We start from the raw sequence: 21,364 nt of genomic DNA, 5'->3' as shown, positions 1-21,364 counted from the left end.
AGGTATGGGGAAAGTTCCCCCTTCCCCCCTTGTTATTTTTTTTTAGTTTTCAACTGTCTGCGTAGAGGTGAATATATTTGCTAGTTACGTAGACTGATTACGAACACTGAACTATCCAAGTTAATCTTTTCTGTATGACACCGTTTTTATTTGTTTGCTTCATCCAGACGATTTTAGTCAATTTTAAATTTTCTCTCGTACTCAAGAATTACCAACAACTTTCCCTAATTTTACAGTACAAAGAAAATTTTTTCCAGTTAGTGATTAGCTGTCATTTAGGACGCTATACTGTATTGACTTATCTTATAGTATTATATCGTATCGTATTATATCGTATCGTTTATAAAGGCTCCAACATGGTTGCATGCGTCGGCCTTAGTCAATTAAATGATGTCAATATTCCCATATCCACTACAATTGATATCCTAGGTGTTACTCTAAACCCCAACCTAAGCTGGACAGCTTATGTTATATCCCTTGCTAAAAATGCTTCCAAAAAATTGGGACTTATGTACAGAGTTCGTGAGTTCTTCACTGACAAGCAGATGGCCACAATATACAAGTCATGTGCGTTCTCAGATCGAATACTGTTCACCACTGTGGAGTGGATGTGGAGCTGTTGCATTGAGGCAGTTGGACAAAATTCAAAATGAAGCCTTTAGATTAATCAATAATCCTGCCATTACGCAGGACCTTCCTTCTTTATCAGTACGAAGAGATGTTGCTTCTTTAGCATTATTTTATCGATATTTTTACCGTAGGTGCTCTGACGAACTAGCTTCAATTGTGCCTCCCCTTCACATTTTCTCCCGAAATACTCGGGCAGCTGGGAGCGTCCATGAATCCACACTCTCTCCCCTGCAATGCAGAACCTCTGCTTATCAAAATTCATTTATCCCCAAAACTACTACTCTCTGGAATTCACTTCCTGGGAGTTGTTTCCCACAAACATTTAATCCACTTCAATTCAAATCCAGTTGTTATAAATATTTTATGAATGAAGGATGCCTTTAGGCACATGAACTTTTTTTTTTCGTTTTTCCTTCCTCCATTCATTATTAAAAAAAAAAAAAAGTATGTACAGTATGTAGTTTAAATTTAATTCTGGCTAATGTATGTTCCTATTAACACTTTCTGCACTAAGGGTAATGACTCTCCTCTGAATGTTTAAGATCATATAATATGAACTGAATTCTCTACCTAGGAGATTTGAAAAAAAAAAAAAATGTTTTTGGTCATAAAGATTTATGTGAATTCTTATGTATTACACATGATAGGATTTAAAAAGCCAGGGAGGTTTATATGCCGTCATCAGATAAACAGTGAATGCAAAAATGAAGGAAATCCTTCAGAAGAGCACGTGGAGTTACATGGAGAGTCAGACTCACAAATGAGGAAGTGAAGGAACATTGTGGTGTGGAAGAGGATGTGATAGAGAGCATTAGGATAAATACATTAAGGTGGTTTGACCATGTGGAAAGGATGTTGAGTGAACGACTGACTAGGGGAGTGTCTGAGAGTGAAGTGAAGGGGAGAGAGACAAAGGCACACCGAGGATGAAAGGATGGAGAGGAGAGATATATGAGAGGGGATGAAAGTTGGGGGAGGGCAGCGAAATTGCAGGGGACGGGGGGGACTTGGAGGCACTGTTTGTGGCCACCCCTTACAGCCTTAAGGCGTCTGGCCATAGATAGATATATACAGCCACACAGGGGATGGTCCTTCCAGTTTCCAAACCTTGCCGTAGGTCAGTCTTGGTTATGGTGAGTTATATGCCCAAATTCCTGACTAATGTGTGTGATGTTTTGCATTGACTTTATCTGTCTATTGCCAGATGCCTTAATCCCGCAAGGGGTGGCCAAAAGTATGGGATTCGATCTGGGGTCTTTTAATTTTCGGTCACGCACTTCACCCACCATGCCATCGGGCAGACTTTATACTTTTAAAACGTGATGTACCCTGGACCTGGTCCAGTGCAATGAAGAACACCTTTGAAAAAACATCAAAGGCCAGAGTGTTGATCCTTCCCTGCTGGTGGCCTATGGCTGTACTAAAGGGTTAATACTGGGAATGATGCTGCTGAAATTGGAATCTGTTAAATTATGTTCCAGGAAGGAAAACCTATTGCCTTTGCCAGTACTCAAAGGCTTGAGTGTTGTTATTTCACTGTTCGTGTTCCATGACCCCATGAAAGGGTTAGCACTGAGAATGATGCTACTGATTTTGGACTGCTCAATAAGTTTGTCAGAAGGAAAACATATTGCCTTTGCGAGTGGTCAAAGGCATGAGTGTTGGTACTTCTGTGCTAATGGTCTATCTATCTATCTATCTATTGCCAGACGCCTCAATCCCGTTTGGGGTGGCCACAAACAAATCGCCTCCAAGTCGCCCTGTCCCCCGCCATTTCACTGCCCTGCTCCCAACTCGCACCCCCCTCTCTCATATACCTCTCCACCCCATCCCTCCATCTCATCCTCGGCCTCCCCCTCCCTCTTCCCCCCTCCACCTCACTCACATACACTCTCTTCGTCAGTCTTTCACCCTCCATCCTCTCCACATGGCCAAACCACCTCAGTGTGTTCCTCTGTGGTCTACTACCCCATTAAAGGGTTAACCCTGAGAATGATGCTACTGGGTTTGGACTCTACTCAGTGTTTTTGCAGGAAGAAAAGCCTATTTCTTTTGCCAGATGTCAAAGGCATGAGTGTTTTTACATCCTTGTTGGTGTTCTATGACCGCATTAAAGAGTTAACACAGAGTGATGCTACTGGGTTTGGACTCTGCTCAGTGCTTTTGCAGGAAGGAAAACCTATTGCCTTTGGCAGTAGGTCAATAAGTAAGACAGAGAATAGCTACGCACAAATTGAGAAAAAAATATTGACAATTGTCTATGATCTTGAGAAGCTTCGGCATAACACATATGGTTACATGATTCATATAATTACTGGTCACAATACACTTAACACTAAGGTAAAAGCTGTCCCCTACCCTAAAACGACTGCAAGCACTGCTAATAAAAACATAAGAGAATCAATATAAACAGCCACAAACGTTGCCATGCTTTATCCACAGCCCCTGTAGATGCATCCCAGGAAGTCCTGTTGTCACTTTACAAACCTGGCAGCTTGTGTCAACTTAGTCACGCCATTGAGAGAGGTAGAGTCAACTAGGTCACGTTTTGAAAGTGTGGCCATTTGACCAAAGAGATGCTTTGTGAGTGTGGCAGCCCATTTCAGCTGTAGGGATTAGATACTTGCATAAGATGATGTGTAATGGCCGGCAGAGGGTTAGAATTCACACAACACTAACGGGTAAAATTATTCACAAATACATGTGTACCATTCACCAAGAAAACCATGTTTGAGACGCCAGAGATCCGAGTTTTTGGCCAATGTTAGTATGTCCTCAGAAATAGGTAGACTAAGTGGCATTTGTGCTTCCTTGCCCAGCATATTATGCACGATGTACTGGACCAACCATCCAAGAACCCTGTAGGTCTTTGCCTGGATTGTACTGCATTGCTACAGTAAAATCCATCACCCCTGGGGGTTCGCGTAAGAAATTTTCATCGATGTGAGGTTTTATTTTTACCAGGGATGGACCTCTTCCTCACTCTCCAATTCCTTACAACCCATTGCTATCAACATTTATTTCAGTGCCCATATGTGGTGCCATGGAAAAAGTTCAGAAGTTAACCAAACCGAATCTGATCTCTTCCTCCTTCTGCGCGTCTTTCGCTAAAATAACCCAGGTCTCTGTAAAACTAATGTGATCAAAATGCAGCCAAAAATCCAATCCAAATAACGGTAAAGACAGTTTATCCGAGATGTATATTTGAACCGAGGCTGAGAAGGGAACTGGAACAGCATCCACTGTGACGTCTGCACGGAATGTTTTGGTGCTAACACTTCGACCGTCGAACTCGAGGAAAACAAAAGGTTTATCAAGAGGCTCCATCTTCAAACCATACTTGATGGCCAAGGCTTCTGACACAGTGCCCGACACCAAATCAAATCTCTTCTTCCTCCTTCTCCTCCTCCTCCACATCTTTCGCTAAAACAACCCCGGTCTCTGTAAAACTAATGTGATGAAAATGCATCCAAAAATCCAGTCCAAATAACGGTTCAAGAAATTTATCAGAGATGTATATTGTAACCGGGGCTGTGTAGGGAACAGGAACAGCATCCACTGTGACGTCTGCACGGCATGTTTTGTTGCTAACACTTTGACCGTCGAACTCGAGGAAAACAAAAGGTTTATCAAGAGGCACCATCTCCAAACCACACTTGATGGCCAAGGCTTCTGACATACTTACGGTGCCCGAACCCGTGTCAATTCGCCCGGAAATCTCCTGCCCGTTAATTTTAAACACAGATTCTTTTGGCCATTCTATTTTGGGCAAAACATTTGTCACAGTAAGCTGTAAATATTCGTCGTCATCGTGCAAATCCTTCATGTGACACTTGTATGTATACAAGATATCTGAACCAATGTTTGGCTCATCAAGTTCAGTATGAACCTTAACAAAAGGAAACAAAGAAATAACCTCACCGTCCAAGGTTTCGCACTGCATTTCCACATTACCGAGCACTCCAGCAACATACTCGTGGTCCAAACTATCCGGCTTCTGCATCTTATCTAGCATCCCACATTCTTTCACCATCTGCAGGGGAACCGCCGTACAGGAACAACCACAGTCAATCAGGAAATCGGTCCATTTGCCGCCAAACTTTGCCCTGATGTAAGCAAACCCATCCCTGTCCTCAAGTTGAACTTTATGCATTGTGCGTTGAAGAAGTACTAACAATTAAACAGGTACTTCGAAGTTAATTCAAAGAATATACAACTTACTAAGAGATCAGCGAAGTTCTGCTACGAGTATCACCCAACACGTCTTACCTTGCTGGTATCAGGTGAATAATGAACCAGGAGGCATCGTGCACCCCTTTATATAGCCCGTTCCAGGTTAGCCCTTCTACACTAGAGAAAATTGTTGTAAGTTGTCTTTATATTAACTTCCGATTAATGTCCACATATAAAATAACTCCGTATCAATCATATGATACATTACTTATATTATTACAACTTCAAGAATTTTATTAGCATTTGTGATAATTTTTATTGTATAACTCCCTGCTGTTACCCGCCTTGTCCTACTAAACAGCACCCGAGATAAGCGATGTCTTTTCCTTAACCCGGAGTTCATTTGATAATTTCGCTGTTTGACGATATAATTAACTCTTGGAGATCATCCTTTTCGAAGGGGGTTACTTTAAATACTCTGTCTGTCAAAACTTGTACAAATAATAAATATTGTTGTTATTATAGCAAAGTCTTTTAGAAGAATATTTAGATCTGTATATACTTCCCAGTTAGTGATCCGGGAACAGGTTGGAAATTCAAAAATTTAAATTCAACCAGTGCACACAGAAGCTAGGTCAGACGTTCTGTCTCAGTGTTGGCTACTGATTCTTGTTAATTATAGAAAGATTAGTCATCAATGCACCTCTACTTGAAGAAGAAACTGTGGATTTTAATTAGATCTATATTATGACGAGTGCCTACAACGTTATAAAACTGTTGTTACTTCTCATTAAACAACTTTATAATATGTGCATAGGCCTATCATATTTTTGTTTATATTTGCCATACTTCCATAAGTTCAGCTATACTTAACCCCTCCTTTCTCTTTTACGGCCTTTTGTCCTACGGTAGCAGGTCACCATAGCCAAGCAGGGATTCACTAAGAACCAAGTCAGTCCAGCCAAATGGACAGAGAGAAAAATAAAATCAATCTTCAAGGAGACAGGACCACCTCGTAAATATTATAATTTACCAACCTTTGAAATACTCTCCCCTTCGATGAAGCAGCCGCACGAAGTCTGTCTTGCCTATTTGGTGTTGTTAAAACCACTGGCTTGGCCTTCGTGGAATAGTTTGCCAACGGTAGGGTTGGTGCAGCTGACATGCATTGTGGGAAGAAAAATGGCAAGACTGGTGCGCAAGTGTACCTTCACTTGTCATTTGTTGACATATGGGAACTCCCTCAACCACCAAGAAGAGCCATTGTTTGGAGACTTGTGGTGTGCCTGCATCTTGTGCCCAGTCGTGATGCCTCACAAAACATCGAGGTGGCTGGAGCAGCAAGGATTAGACCCGTGTCTTTAATGAAACCTCGGTTCCTCCTTGAATTAAGACGAAATTGTGCATAGAGATCTGCTTAAGCCTAACCGCTTCTTAAGCCGTACCTACGATTGTTTGTTTACGGTGTAACGTAAGAAATCTTATTCAACGTACTGAAAGGTGGATTTCCTTTCCCAAATTCCCAGCTGGATGCCAGGTTAGTTTAGGTTAGGTTGGGTTAAGTTAGCTTAGGTTAGAATAATTATTAGGCAAAGTTTAGCTCGGTTAGATTAGATTTCGTTAAACACGTAGGTTAGGATAGTCCTTCCGCCATGTCATGAGTCACAGCCGACCAGTCAAACGAGTTGACACTGAAGGAACATAGCTAATATCAATGAGGAAACAAATATCGCATGAAACTTTTATTTACCACCCCAGAAGTGTTCAGGAATATATAACAGACTATCAGGAACAACTGATTTGGTAAGATGCTTCTACTGCCTCAAATAAAGCATATGTTTACCTAGTTTTATAACCTATATCTTTTTACATATAATAACAGTGCGTCTTAACCTTGCCTGTTTTTGTTCATTCAAGCATATATATTTCTGTAAAACATTTTTATACTGGGACAGCAAATGTTCTTTACTTTTACAATAATCTAGCATCACATATCAGTATTCAGCCAGAACATATGGCCAGCATTTTTGTACTGGGACAGCATAGTGACCTTTACTTTTACGATAATTCAGTACCACACTGTTAGAATAGTACCCGTTAAAACTACGGAACTTTTACTGGCAGCAGAGGCTGCCAACCTTTCTCTGTAAAATTTACAGCTCTTCGTAAAATGATTTACATGAAATTTTCCATAAAAGTACGGATAACTGTAATATTAAGGACAATTACTGTGATTATTTCCATGATCAGTACTTTACTTTTTTTTTTCCTTACTGTACTTGAAAAATAATAACAAATAGTCCTCAATATTCCATAATTTTAATTAATTTATACTGGTAATAAGCCACATTAATATTTAACTGGAATTGTAAGGTAGTAAACATTTACTATGACCCCAGTACCACCCATATCAGTACCATATCATATCAGTAACTAAATGAGAGTTAAGTGAAAATATCAAAGGACAATTTTAACTTTTTTAATGAAATCTGTAATATATAAAATAATAAAGCTCATATAACCCATCATCAAATAATATCATATGTGTTGGCTTCACATCACAGATAATTCTAATATGGCTTTTAATGCACAATACTCAATACATCTTCCTCACTGGCAGGAGCCAATGGGGGAACCGGTTTAGTCACCAGCGACCCGACCATGCGGCTGGTTGTACTGGGTTACATGGTACCAGTAGCAGGGAGCACCCCTGACCAGACATAATGCACAATATATATTGATAGTAAACCAAAAAATAATGCATAGTATCATTAAAAAAAAAAAAAAACGTTAGTATCAAATACCATAATGTACGTACATTCACTAAACTAAACTGGATCCTCCATATTCACAGGAAATTCATTAAGTGTATATATATATATATATATATATATATATATATATATATATATATATATATATATATATATATATATTTAACCCATAATACAAAAAAAATAGCATAAAAATAACTTTACTAATAAACTAATGTGGCAGTATGTTTTTTTGTATTACCTGTACCACCTTGGTGTTAAAGCACCTGAAATCTCACTGCACAGTCGTGGTCATAAATAATCATCCATCTATTCAACTACATTTAATGGATGGATGAATGATTATATCAACAACTGTACACATTACTAAACTAACGTGGACCCTCTATATTACAAGAAATCCATTAGTGTATAAAAACATCCTTAACCATTAACAAAAAATTATTTCACTAATAAATTAATGAGTCAGTACTTTTTCTTTTACTCTCTCCACTGAAGGTCTGCAAAAGTACTGATTATTGATAATACTTTTGGATGAACAGGTGTGTGATGGCCACGATTTTTTTTTCTTTTCTGACTTGTTTCCTCTGTCTGGGTTGATGCCAACTAAACATCTGTAATATAAACACTTGGTTTTACACACATTCAATTTTTTTTTTTTTCACACATACAAAAAACATCCACTCATACTCACACCTTTTGCCATCTCAAGGTGAGCTGGCACTCTACTGTATTATCAGACATTTGGCTTTGGCAACAGGAAACCATCTCTGTTGTATTTCTCACACCCTCCCATGAGTTCATTCCAACTTGCTTTAAAGTAATCCCTCCAATATCCGACGTAGTAGAGCCATAGGCAGGTCCGGATACTGGTCCTGTCCGGATATTGGGCCCCAGCTTATGGACTTGTACTTATGGACCCTAACTCAGAGAAACACCTATACAACTCCCTCTGGACATGCATAGCACCTATTTAATGGCGGCTCTCCACCCTTTTCGATCTTCGCCAGCCTCCCTATTCAGTCCCTTATCCCCTAGGTCACAGTGTATGACCTCGTTCCAGGTCTTTTATTTATTTATTTATTTATTTTTATTTGTCTGCCTCGCATCCCTACCTCCGACCTTCACACTTTTCACCTAAAACGCACTTCCCTCTCAACATGCCCAAGCCATCTCAATCTCCCACTCCTTATCACAACAGCAGTGCATTATTCTTTTCATCTCTTCAGTCGTAATCCTTGACCCCGCTGCTCCGCATTCAAGGACACACTACACATCCATAAAATAATTATCATTTATTTATGTTTTAGTCTACGAATTTCTTCTTCCTTTGCTGTCCAGGTCTCACTACCATACAGCATTACACGCCTATCACATGCTGCATACAAAGATCCCTTAGCTCCCAGCCTGAATAAATAACGTACTAGAAATATTGACGTGCTAGGAACTGATAAAGTCTTCTGGAGGTGGCAGGAATAAGCCAGTTAAATACATGATGAAACCTACCTGATAGGTTAACGTGAGTAGGTTTGATTTATTTATTTATCTTATATTGAGATCTCAGTAAATAACCTTTCCTGATAGAGACAAGTTTGGTATTACACATTCCTCCTGACGCCAGAATATTTTGTTCATTAGAAGTCTTATGAGCATGAAAGATTATACTGTCACCATTAACCCTTCCACGGACGCGACAACTCTTCTACTCTATACCAGCTACTGGCAGACTATTTCAGTTAGCTGAGGGTGTCACAGGCGCCTGGGAGTTTATACTGTCACCAGTAACCCTCTAATGATCAGGATAAGTCTTGTATTGCGTTACAATTTTGAGGTCATACGACTGTTCAACTGTGGGTGAGTAACTGAACCAGAAAGTGTTACTGAGATCACCATTAACCTTTTCATGATCGGCGTAAGTCTAGCGAACAACTCACTGCTTCAACACAAGATCCATTGCACCTATGTAACGTTAAGGTGCTGGAGCATTTCTAGGAGCGGCTCTGCCGAACTGTCTCTTACTAATAATTTTCGGACGACAGATGCATCACTGCCACAGATTTTAGTGACTTAAATGGAACCACATTGCACCATACCTTACCACACTACACCACAAGAAAACACACCAAATCACCCTCTCATACCACACCATACCACACCAAGGGTATTAACCTAAAGGTACTGAAGCAGATTATCGCACGAAATCAAGAGCAGGAAAAGTAAAACCAACACACATCTAAAAACTTGTTCCTACTGCACGACAACTAACGAAATATAAGAAAAACAATGCTAGCCGAATAATCCAGGGAACCACTGGTGAACAACAGGGGTCATTTTTATAAAGGATCCTAACCAGTTTTTATGGTTAAGTAGTTTCCATAGAAGTTATATATTTTCTAATCCCGAGTCATTTTAATTAGTCCTATGGTTTCATTGTAACATTCATCGTGATATGGTTGGTGAAGAGTTGGGTAGCTATTTGAAATAAGACGAGAGTATAAATAAACAAGCATTCTTATACACAACGTCGGATTAATTAAAATACTGGCCCTGAAAATGTGTTCTCCCTTCCCCCGTTCATCAATACTGCCGTCTCTCCTGGTCCAGCGTCTGTCTGTTTGTCTGTCTGACTGTTTGTCTAGCTCTTTTACCCTATGCACCCCTCCCCCCCCCTTTGTTGCCCATTACATCCAATGATAAAAAGCATGTAACACAATCATAACGAACATGTAGTAAATGCACAACTACTTACCTTTTGCAGCTGTCACCAGGTCACCGGCAGGAGGTCAAGAGGCGAGAAAACTCATAAGTCGGACTTCCAACTTAGTAAGACAGACTGGTAATTGTCCTTATCCTTGTTTGTTATAGTACTCCATGCTCGACCCAACAAAAAAGGCACATTTTTTGCTCTTTATCTCATGACTTGTATTGTTTTCGGTCATGTTGCTAGATCACATTAGTTAGCGATAAGGAGTACGACTTATTTACGAGACAGAGACAGTGAAAATAATCGAAGTGCCATTCAAGGGTCTTGTAGCACAACCTCTTAAAGGCCTCTGCTCCAGTCTTCGAGAAATTAACTGATTAAATAATTTATTCTCTGTAAATAGAGAGTTCTAGCAGACTCACTGCATCCCCCCAGAATGGCATTTTATATATCCAGCACAAAGTTTCTGAGCTTTACTAAGGGTCTTGTGGACATACTCAGTTCCTTTTAATGAAATTATAAACATTTTGAGATGCAATTCAGAGGCTGGGTGGTAAACAAAGGGGGGGAGGGGGGCTTTTGATGCTTTTCTTAGCGACTTTCGAGATGATAAGAGTGAGAGTAGTTATCCGAGTAGTTTATCTGATATTTTCCTCTTGATGCAGTTGCCATCGTTTTGCTTTCTTTCAGCCCCTAGTGTCTTCAACTTCATGGTTTTCATTGCTTTTCCTATAGACTTTCAGATCAACTTGTAACTTAATAACACAAATGAAGTTGGAATCTCTGGCAATGATTGTAGGCTAACTAAACGCCTTCAGTCCGATAAAGTATTTGTCTAAAGGGTATTTTTTTTGTCTGCCAGTCAGTTAGTTTTATTTATCTCAAGAAAAAATCCACATGTAGCGTAGGAGTTAATGAAAGAGTTTTTTTTTAAATTTAATTTTGAATGGAAAAATAAAGGACTGTACTTTATTAGGAGATATGATAAGCCTGGAGGAGAAATTTCCCACATAGTTGGTTTAATATTTATTCTTAGCCCCTTCAGCCTGAGGGCGCATTCTTCACTCCTGCCACAAGACGATTTTATTCAATTTAATAATGATATATGGTAGTGAAGCGCTTAATCTTTTGTATCCTACGTCCTTTTTTAGTTTTTGTCCTTTATTCTTGCCCTCCACAGATGATTTTATTCAGCTTAGGAAGGATTTTGAGACCGCAGGGGCTATATATAACATTAATAACCCCTTCGGTACGAAAGGCCTAAACTATGATGAATAAAATCGTCTGGAAGCAGCAAGAATAAGCTAAGAAGAAAGTCACCCGCGCATGAGGTTAAAGAAGGTTTTATGTTTTCCTGCAGTTCGCAAAGTGTCCCCTGTGCTAAATAAATGTGTCCGGGGATACCTAGAAAAACAGATAATGACCTCTTGCTGAAGGAAAAATTTTGATGAGAGAGGGGGATGTGAGTTGGGAGCAGTGCAGTGAAATGGCGGGGGACAGGGCGACTTGGAGGCGATTTGTTTGTGGCCACCCCAAACGGGATTGAGGCGTCTGGCAATAGATAGATAGATAGATAGACACAATATTACGTTGGGAGACAAACTTCATACACACAGCTCTCTCTCTCTCTCTCTCTCTCTCTCTCTCTCTCTCTCTCTCTCTCTCTCTCTCTCTCTCTCTCTTTTATGGATGTGAGGATTTCGAGAACTTGAGTGTTTGTGAAATCCATTTCACAGAACATGCTACTGATGGATCTCACGCTTTGATACTTTTTCTTTCCTTGTATCTGGATCCTTCCTCACCCTTTTCTTAGGTGGGATAAGGGTCAGGATGATGATGGTGGTGGTGGTGGTGGTGGTGGTAGTGGTAGTGGTGGTGGTGGTGGTGTTAGAGGTGACACTGATGATAATAATGATGATGATATTGGTGGTGGTGATGGTGACGGTAATGTTGTTGATGATGATGATAATTTACCGAACAGTGACTGACATACGCTGAATTAACCCTTTCAGGCTACTTACGTCATATATACTTGGTTATTACTACCAGACGATTTTATTCAGCTTTAAAAGAGCACTCTAGTAGTGAAGAAGGTTTATAAAGGCTTCATCTAACCAAACACATTTTAGCCTCTTCAGATCAAGGATGTCTTTCTGAAGCTAGATATAATTCCCCGGTGACTGCAAACATGAATCAGAAAAGACATCATCGTGGTGAAGGGGTTAGCTGTGAGAGTTAACCCTTTCCTTCTTTATGACCTGATATGTGTTATGTTTTTGCTGCTCCAAAACAGTTCTGTTCGGCTATGGAAACTGCATTAGTTTTAATTAAGAGCATATCTAATATCCACCGTTCCAAGAAAATCTCTCCTAGAATGAGCACAATCGTCTGGTAATTAAAAAATACAACAGAAAGACTATCCATGGGGTTAAGTGCCTCGAGAATTGACACTGGGCTGTCTGGCAGACCGATGGGTGGAGAAAGACCGATGATGATGGCTGTGAGAAGGCTGGGTGTTGGCATACTGAAGCTGAGAGATGCTGTCTTGTCCTCAGCTATTTTCCGAGGACTGCGTGTGATAGCTGATTGGTGACACATTGTTACAAAGAGTAGCTATATCTTCCTCTGTCTTCCTGGGAAGTGTGGTGGTGACGGTGGTGCGTCAGTGGAGAAACATCACAAGTGAGAGATGCCACCATGTCCACCGTCATCGTAGGAGAGTTATCTGAGGCTTGTGGTGGTGATGATGGAGTGTCGGTGGAGAAACATTGCAGCTAAAGAGATGCCACCTTGTCCATCGTCAGCCTAGGGCGGGGTATGGCGGCTGGGTGGTGACACTATGCAGCTAAGAGATGTTACTCAGGTTCCTAGGACGGTGTGTGACAGCTGCTTGGTGAGACAATTTTGCTAGATGCCACCTTGTGCAAAGCCAGCGTAGCAGTCATCCGTCCTCGCCGTTCTCATCTGCTAGCAGAAATGAACATTAATTTCGAATCATGGGGTTAGAGTTCATTATATATAACCAAAGACAAAGGCTATTTGTAGGCAAGCTCTGTACCTCTGTGAAAGGCATAAGTTTGTATTACACACTACTCAATTATAGAGGTTGTGAAGTCTTCCTGTAATCTCATTGAGTTTGAGAACGTATTTCTTCAATTTTATTCCCGGCATCCCAAGAGAATTTTATGCAACCTAAGAAAGACCTTTTGTGGTGACGGAGTTAATGAAGGCTATCTAACCCTTCCATAAAAAAAAAAAAAAAATGTCTCCTGGTCTGAATGAAATCGTCTTTGGATATGAAGAATCAACTAGAAAATACGTCATCATCTTGTATGGTTTAAAATACCGACATCTCAGCAGGGGAGTAAGTGCCAGGGAATAATAGCAGTGCCACTTCTCGTCCACGCCACACCTTTCCTGGTCGTTTTCTTCTCTCCCTTCCTGTCTCTTCTTCACCCCTACTCATCACGGGCTACATGTTCTTACTCCCTCACCCCATCCCACCCTCCATCCTCACCTTTGCCTCACTCCTCCTTGTTTACCGCCAGCGTGTTCACTCCTGGAACTAAAATAGGGATCTACATTGTAACTTCGACCTTCGCATGTCATAGTCCAGACGAAAACTAGATATTATTAAAAACTTATTGTTTATTTTCATCACCCTTTTATAGTCGACAGACCAAAGTCTGCATTGTTTTCTTTGCCTTTCTGTTGCTACGGTCAAAACTGTCCTGCAACCCTCTCTATCCCCAAAGCTGTCATGCAACTCAATCTACACTCGAAGCTTTGTCATGCAACCTTTTCTATACCCAAAACTTTCACGCAACCCTTTCTATACTCAAAACTGTCATGCAGTCCTTCCTATACCGAAAACATTGTCATGCAACCCCTTCAATATCCAGAGCTTTACCATGCAACCGTTGCTATATCCCAAGTTTTGCCATTTTACTCTTCCAAAACAGTGGACCTCCTAAACTGGAATATAATCGTCCTGAAGTAGTACTGATAAAACTAGAGAGATCATCGTACTCACGGGAAAAATTACAATTGCTTCTGACCTCATCCACTCAAACACTCTCCCCAGATGTGAATGTAATCGCCTAGGTGTAGCAAGAATAAAATAATGACGTCCTCGGGCTGACAGGCTCAATGTACAAATTTACTCTCAAGTCACCTCCCGCGGTTTAGTATTAGTCTTGTCACCTGCCGTCTCCCTAGTCCCGTAGTTTAGGTTACCTGTGAAATTACTGTAGATCTCTTCAAACTCTTCAGTCCGGTGAGCTCTTCTTTTTTTCTCCTATATACTGGTTACTGTTAGACGATTCTATTCAGCCTAGGAGAGCATTTCAAAACTGAAGGTGATTTATTTCGCCTTAACCATTTCATTGCTCGAGAGACATCCTACCTTAAATAACATTGCCTGGAGATGGATAAGAATAAAATAGTTGAAGTTGTACCGGGGCTCAAGACGTTAACATGACATTTCCCGGAACTCCTTTAGTTGTTGAAGTCCATCGTGAGCTTAATTACTATACAAGAGACAGAAGAGTAACAGTAAAAAAATAGGAATGTCATCGTGGTGAAGGGTTCATCTTAAATTTTTTACAGCCATTATCCTACCTACACGCCTGACATCACCACCTCCACCACCACCACCACAATCCGATCTCTACCAACCCTGTCACCGTCACCCCCATTCCATCCACTACAACCCTGCAACAGCCACTGTAATCATCACCCTTTCTCTACAACCCTGCCACCGCCACCCTTCCTCTTCAACCCAATGACCACCACCCTATCGGTTGCAACCCTGCCGCCACCACCCTTTCTCTGTAGCCTTGCCACCACTACCCTTCCTTTATAACCCTGCCACCACCGCTTCTCCTTTACAATCCTGCCACGACCACAGTATCAACTAATCCCCTACCACCACCACCATCACCCCTCTCCTTTCACCACTAGCACCACCTCTCCCCTACCACCACAACACTTATCACCCTGTCATCGTTCCTTCACTACTAACACCATCCCTTCCCTACCTACACCACCATTCCCCTACCGCCACCCCTCTTCTACAGCCAACCCTCCCCTACCACCACCCCTCCCCTACCACCACCCCTCCCCTACAGCCAATCCTCCCCTACCACCATCCCTCCCCCACCACCACCCTTCCCCCACAGCCAACCCTCCTCTACCATCACCCCTCCCCTACAGCCAATCCTCCCCTACCACCATCCCTTCCCTACCACCACCCTTCCCCCACAGCCAACCCTCCCCTACCATCACCCCTCCCCTACCACCACACCTTCCCTTCCACCACCCTGCCACCCCCTGCCACGCCCAGCACCACCCTATCCCACTAAGGGGTCGCCTTACATATCTATTTCCGTCTCGGTAACTCCTCGTCAACGCTACACTACACTATGTTTTCTGTTTACACTACACTACACTACACTACACTTTACTACACTACACTACACTACATTACATTACACTACACTAACCCCTCGACTACGCTACACTACACTACACTGGCTGTTACACTACAATACAGTAATTCCTCCTCTACTCTACACTACACTATACTCGGTTTACATTACACAACACTACATTACAGTCCACTACTACACTATTCTGCACTACACCACACTGCACTACACTACATAGGCCGTCTCATCACTCACCCAGATGTTTATTTATCATCATTCGAAACCGTACACAAATTAATTCAAAGCATCGGCCTTACAAAAGAGTTTACGTTTTCATTTTTATTTCACTTATTTATTTATTTTTTATGCAGAGAAGAAGGAAACAAAGGGTAGAAGGCCGCAGCGAGTATAGATGTTCACTGCATTATTACCGGTGTGTGTGTGAGCGTGCGGGTGTTTGTGTGTGTGTGTGTGTGTGTGTGTGTTTGTGTGTGTGTTTGTGTGTGTGTGTGTGTGTGTGTGTGAGAGAGAGAGAGAGAGAGAGAGAGAGTCTGCGTCACACATATATATATATATATATATATTTTTCTGCTTTCTATAATACGAGGCAAAGGAGAATGGTGGGTACTTTCTTGCCTCTTGTTGTTGCTATTGTTGTTGGAGAAAGCTTTGTCTTAAACCATCACATTGCCTACATGCTGGCGAACCTACAACACCCACCGTTATAGAGTGTCCTGCCCCTACCCTAATCCATCTCACACCCTCATCCCAGCCCGTCCCTCCCACTCCTCTCCACACCCCACCACACACTTTTTCCACCAACACACACACACACACACACACACACACACACACACACACACACACACACACACACACACACACACACACACACACACACACACACACACACCGAACTTCTCAGGGAAATGTTTGATGAGCCATACTGCCTCTCATACTGCAAAGGACTTCACAGGCTGTACTCGTGCTTCCTTACCCAGACACCTACTAGCATCCCACGTTACTCCGCCAACTGAATGACTGACTGATTGACTGATTAACGGAGAGACAGACTGAAATACAAATTACGTCTCTGAAGCTATTTATTTCCTTTACTATTGCTATCTCCAGTCGATTTTACTGTCTATTGGGAAGTTTTTGGAGGTCTGAGGGCCTACTGATATAATAATTTGTTACAGAGGAAAAAAAGACGGAGAAAATGATGACTATATCATTAAATTGAGGAGAGTGACATTGTGAGAGGCCGGGTAATAGGGAGGTGACAGCTGGCAGACAGTCTAAAAGGTGGAGAGGGAGAGAGAGAGAGAGAGAGAGAGAGAGAGAGAGAGAGAGAGAGAGAGAGTTAAATTAAATTAAAAGTGAAAATTAAAAATTATTTTTACAGAGAGAAAGGGAAGAGGGACAGCATGAACACAGCAAATGGACAGAAGGTTAATGTACAAGCGACAGAAGAGGAACAGTAAAAGAACAGTAAAAAAATTGACAGCAGGTAGACAGCAGTGATGGAGAATGGATTGAAATCTGTAACAGCAGAGAGACAGCAAAGGGATAAAGTTGTGATAGTAGGGTGGCAGCAGCAAAATAAGTGAGGCAGTAAAATGACAGCCAGAATAACGGTGAGAGAATGACGGAGCCAGATCGACTGTGCGACGGATAAACAGCGAAAGGAGAAGTGTGCAGAGACAGCAAAGAGCAAAGGGAAAGCAGAACAGAGAGGACGCCAGGGAAAGAGGGGACAGCGACAGGACCACAAACACAGCAGGAGACCATGGGACACTCCTCAAAATAGCACCACCTCACCACACCTCGTCCCCCTCCAAGGGTTGTGAATCTAAGAGATCCCGCTCCCTTCACTTCCCACCCTGACACCGAGGACTCCACACCCTACCACGCGTTCGCTCACCCTGCCTTGTCCACGTCCACTCACCTTGCCTGGCGTCCGTGTGTCCGTGTGTGTGTTTTGCCTTTCAGACCCTGCCAGTGTCTTCTATCCACTGATTAGTCCGGTTATATTTTTTTCACTACTAACTAATTTATCTCCTTGTCTATTTTTTTTTCACTGCCATTTTTCTGCCCTAGCTAAACTGTAACTACGTCTAGTTCTCTTGCTGCGCCTATACATTACTTCGCCCAGTCCTTGCCACTTCATTAGTCACTGTCGCTTTTTGTCCTTTCTTCAATTGTCACTTTGTCCATTTAACACAACATCTGCGTCAGTCACTCTTTCCAATCCTTGTCACTTTTTTCTTCTTTCTAGAGACTCATTTCACTCAACACTTCTGTTTTCTCCCTTGCCAATCAGACAGTCAGTCCACTCAGTTCTCGCCCGCCTCCTTTCCCTGGTATACGGCAAGTCACAGTCATTCATTCTAATCACCGTCACTCTTCCGCCCCAAGTAGTCAGTCTCACTGTACCGTCCCTGCTACAGTCTATCAGTTGCTATATCTCCGCACAGTCCCATTTCAAACATCCAAACTCTACCACCTTTTGGATCCTATACAGCTCTGTCTTTATTTCGGACCATATACGACTTTCTCCTGTCCTTGTCACCATTTCCTTGCTAATCACAAACTCCACCCAGTTCTTGTTAGTCTGTCACTCCACTTACTTTTCTTTACCACTTTATACCTCGCCAATCAGTCACTACACCCTGTCTTTTTGCCATTTTTCACGTGTAAAGCACTAACTTCATACAGTCTTTTGCCACATTTCCCCTGCTAATCAGTTACTCCGTCCAGTCCTCTGTGGCTTTATTTCCTTCTTTAGTCAGCTGCATTCCCTGACCTTGAATTTTTTGGACCGTACATAACCTTTACTCCTATTTCGGACTTTCACCTCCATCCTGCCATCTTACTTTCCTAACTTCCATACACATCTACACTGATTTCATAATTATCAACTGTACTTCCACAATCCTTTAAAAACTCTGTCTTGTCATCTTATCACATCAAATTCCGCCAGTAAACTCTTCTACTCTCACCTTGTCATCCGCTTCGACCCTGCCATCTTCTGGTTCACCAAAAGACAGGTTGGTGATATAATTATTTTGTTTGCATCAGTGTAGTGTACTCGTACCATTGTTTTTTGTTTTTGTAGCATGAAAAAATGGCTGCCTATCTGTGACTGATATAATCCCCAATAGCAGTATTATAGACAACTATAACAGACAAAATACTGGAAGCTAATATTCGGCGTATATATTACCAGTAAAACGAATTTGTCGGTGAAGTACGAGTGAGGCCATTTAAATTCGAAAGCATTAAAATGTCGCCTTACACCCCGAGAATGCCTAGAGTATATTGATGGCCATCCACCTACCAAGTTTCATACCTTTATGACAAACTGTCTAGCCTGTGGCCCTCTTTTGAGGATTTTCGACATGCTGCTCTTGGCGCGTGCCATGTGCACGCCTGACACACACATACACACTTATTATAATGTAGTTCTTCAACTGACTCGCTGAATAGAAGATATAGTAGTCGTAATGTTACTTGTTCATATAATCCTGTTTAGAAACAATACATCCTAAGATTAACTCCGGTACTACGATGACTCCTTTATTACTGTGTTTTTACTAAGGTCGGATGATTTTACTGAACTTACGATAGAACTTAGGAAAAAGAGGGATCAGAAGAGCGTTAACTGCCTAAATTCAGTGGAGTTTTGAGGCGGCAATTATGTATTAAAATTTGACTAAAACTAGACGTCCTCCTCCTCCTCACCTCCTCCTACAGCTGCTATAACTACTGCTGCTACTACTACTAATGCTACTACTGATACTGCTGATGTTGCTACTACTACTATTGATGCTACTACTGCTACTACTACTACTACTACTACTACTATTACAACTAGTACTACTACTACTACTACTTCTGTTGCTGCTGCTGCTACTGCTACTACTACTACTACTATTACTATAATAATAAGAACACCAAGAAGCAGCTAACACAAAGGCTATAAAATCTACTATATTACAAGTACGGTATATGTAGGAAGAGAAGTAAGGAAAAACAAAACAATTATTACTGTACAAAGAACACTCTTGTCACAAATTTTTATCGTGAATGCATAGGAGGAAAGCGTTAATAATCCCGTACTCCTTTACCGATTTCTCTCCTGATACCTCCCTGTTAATTTTTCTCTTGTTATCTTAAAGTTTCTGTCACAATATTCCCTTTGTTTTCTCTTCTGTTATCTCCTGGTAGTTTTTTGCTAGTTGTTGTTAGTGTTTCTCCTTTTATCTCTTTTTATTTCTCTCCTTTTCTCTCCTGTTAATTTTTATCCTGCTGTCTTTAAGTTTCTCTCTTGTCATTCCCATTTATTTTCTCGTCTGTTATACCCTTATTGGTTTTTCTCCTATCTCCTATAAATTTCTCATATGCTCTTCTCCTTTATTATCTCTCCTGTTATCTCCCGTAATTTTTTTTATCCGGATATCCCCTGTTAAATTCCCTCGCATTATCTTTTCTAGCTTTCTCTCTTGTTAGTAATTTCCTGTTATCTCCTGTTAGTTTCTCTGCCGTTACTTTATTTCCTAGTGGTTTTCATCTCCAATACGCCTTTTTATCTATTTCAATCTCCTGCCACTTTCATTCCTGTTATCTCCTGTTAATCAGTATCAAGTTATTTTAATTTCTTTCTTCTTTGTTGCTGTTTGGATATTTCTTGATGGTAACTGTCCTAATATCTCCTGCTGTTTTTTTCTTTACTGTATTCTCCTCTTAGTTTTCCTCGTTTAGTGTGTCCTGTTTTTCTCACATCATCTGTTATTTTCTCTCGTTCTGTCTCCGGTTAATTTCTTTCCTGGTAGCTAAAATATTATCTTCCAACCATTACTTCCTTGTTAATGTTTCTCCTGTTACCCCCTTTTATTTGCTGCTAGTTTATCCCTTCCTAAAAAGCCTCATGTGAAATAAAGCACTAACAGCCAGTAATTGCTTACTAGTGTGGAAGGTATACTGTTAAACGGACTATTAAAGTGAGAATGGTCTTTGCATGCATGAATAATAAGCCAGAAATTTAGTTTTTTCTGAAAGTAATGTGTGTGTGTGTGTGTGTGTGTAATTCACCGGGTCGGTCAGGATCACTTGATGGTCGTGATAGTCAGCTTTTACCCTCCCGGAAGGGAGCTGAGAGCTCATATAGTCCGATCTAAGGGTAAGGCTGTGACCTTCACACACACACACCCATCCCCTTGCTCAAGGGGGACAGTAACCACCCACTTCATCAGTGAAACTTTTCGCAACCTGAGCGAGGCGCGAACTCCCGTCCACCAGTTGGCAAGCGAGAACGTTACCACTGCACCAGCGAGCGGTGTGTGTGTGTGTGTGTGTGTGTTCTTTAACACTGGTTTCCTCTCGCCACATTAATAGTTGCATTCCTTCCCAAGACAAACCTTTCAGCTTCAGTGATTTAGGTGCTGAATAGTCTCCAGGTGTGTTCTAATAGACCTAACCTCTGAAATACATCAGTAGATTCCATAGTAAATCTGGTTTTTACTCTATAAATCTCAAATCAATGAAACGTGAAGAGAAGCGAGTTATCAAACTAAAGTCTAATGTTAAAACTGGGACATACCTGGTGACATGGTCTGCTTTGGTTATTAACTCAAGCTTCCATGAACAGGGCA

This window comes from Coenobita brevimanus, chromosome 74, assembly GCF_032717465.1.
Source record: "Coenobita brevimanus isolate Jiangsu-jjx chromosome 74, ASM3271746v2, whole genome shotgun sequence".
Lineage (NCBI taxonomy): Eukaryota > Metazoa > Arthropoda > Malacostraca > Decapoda > Coenobitidae > Coenobita > Coenobita brevimanus.
This window is presented reverse-complemented; position numbering follows the sequence as displayed.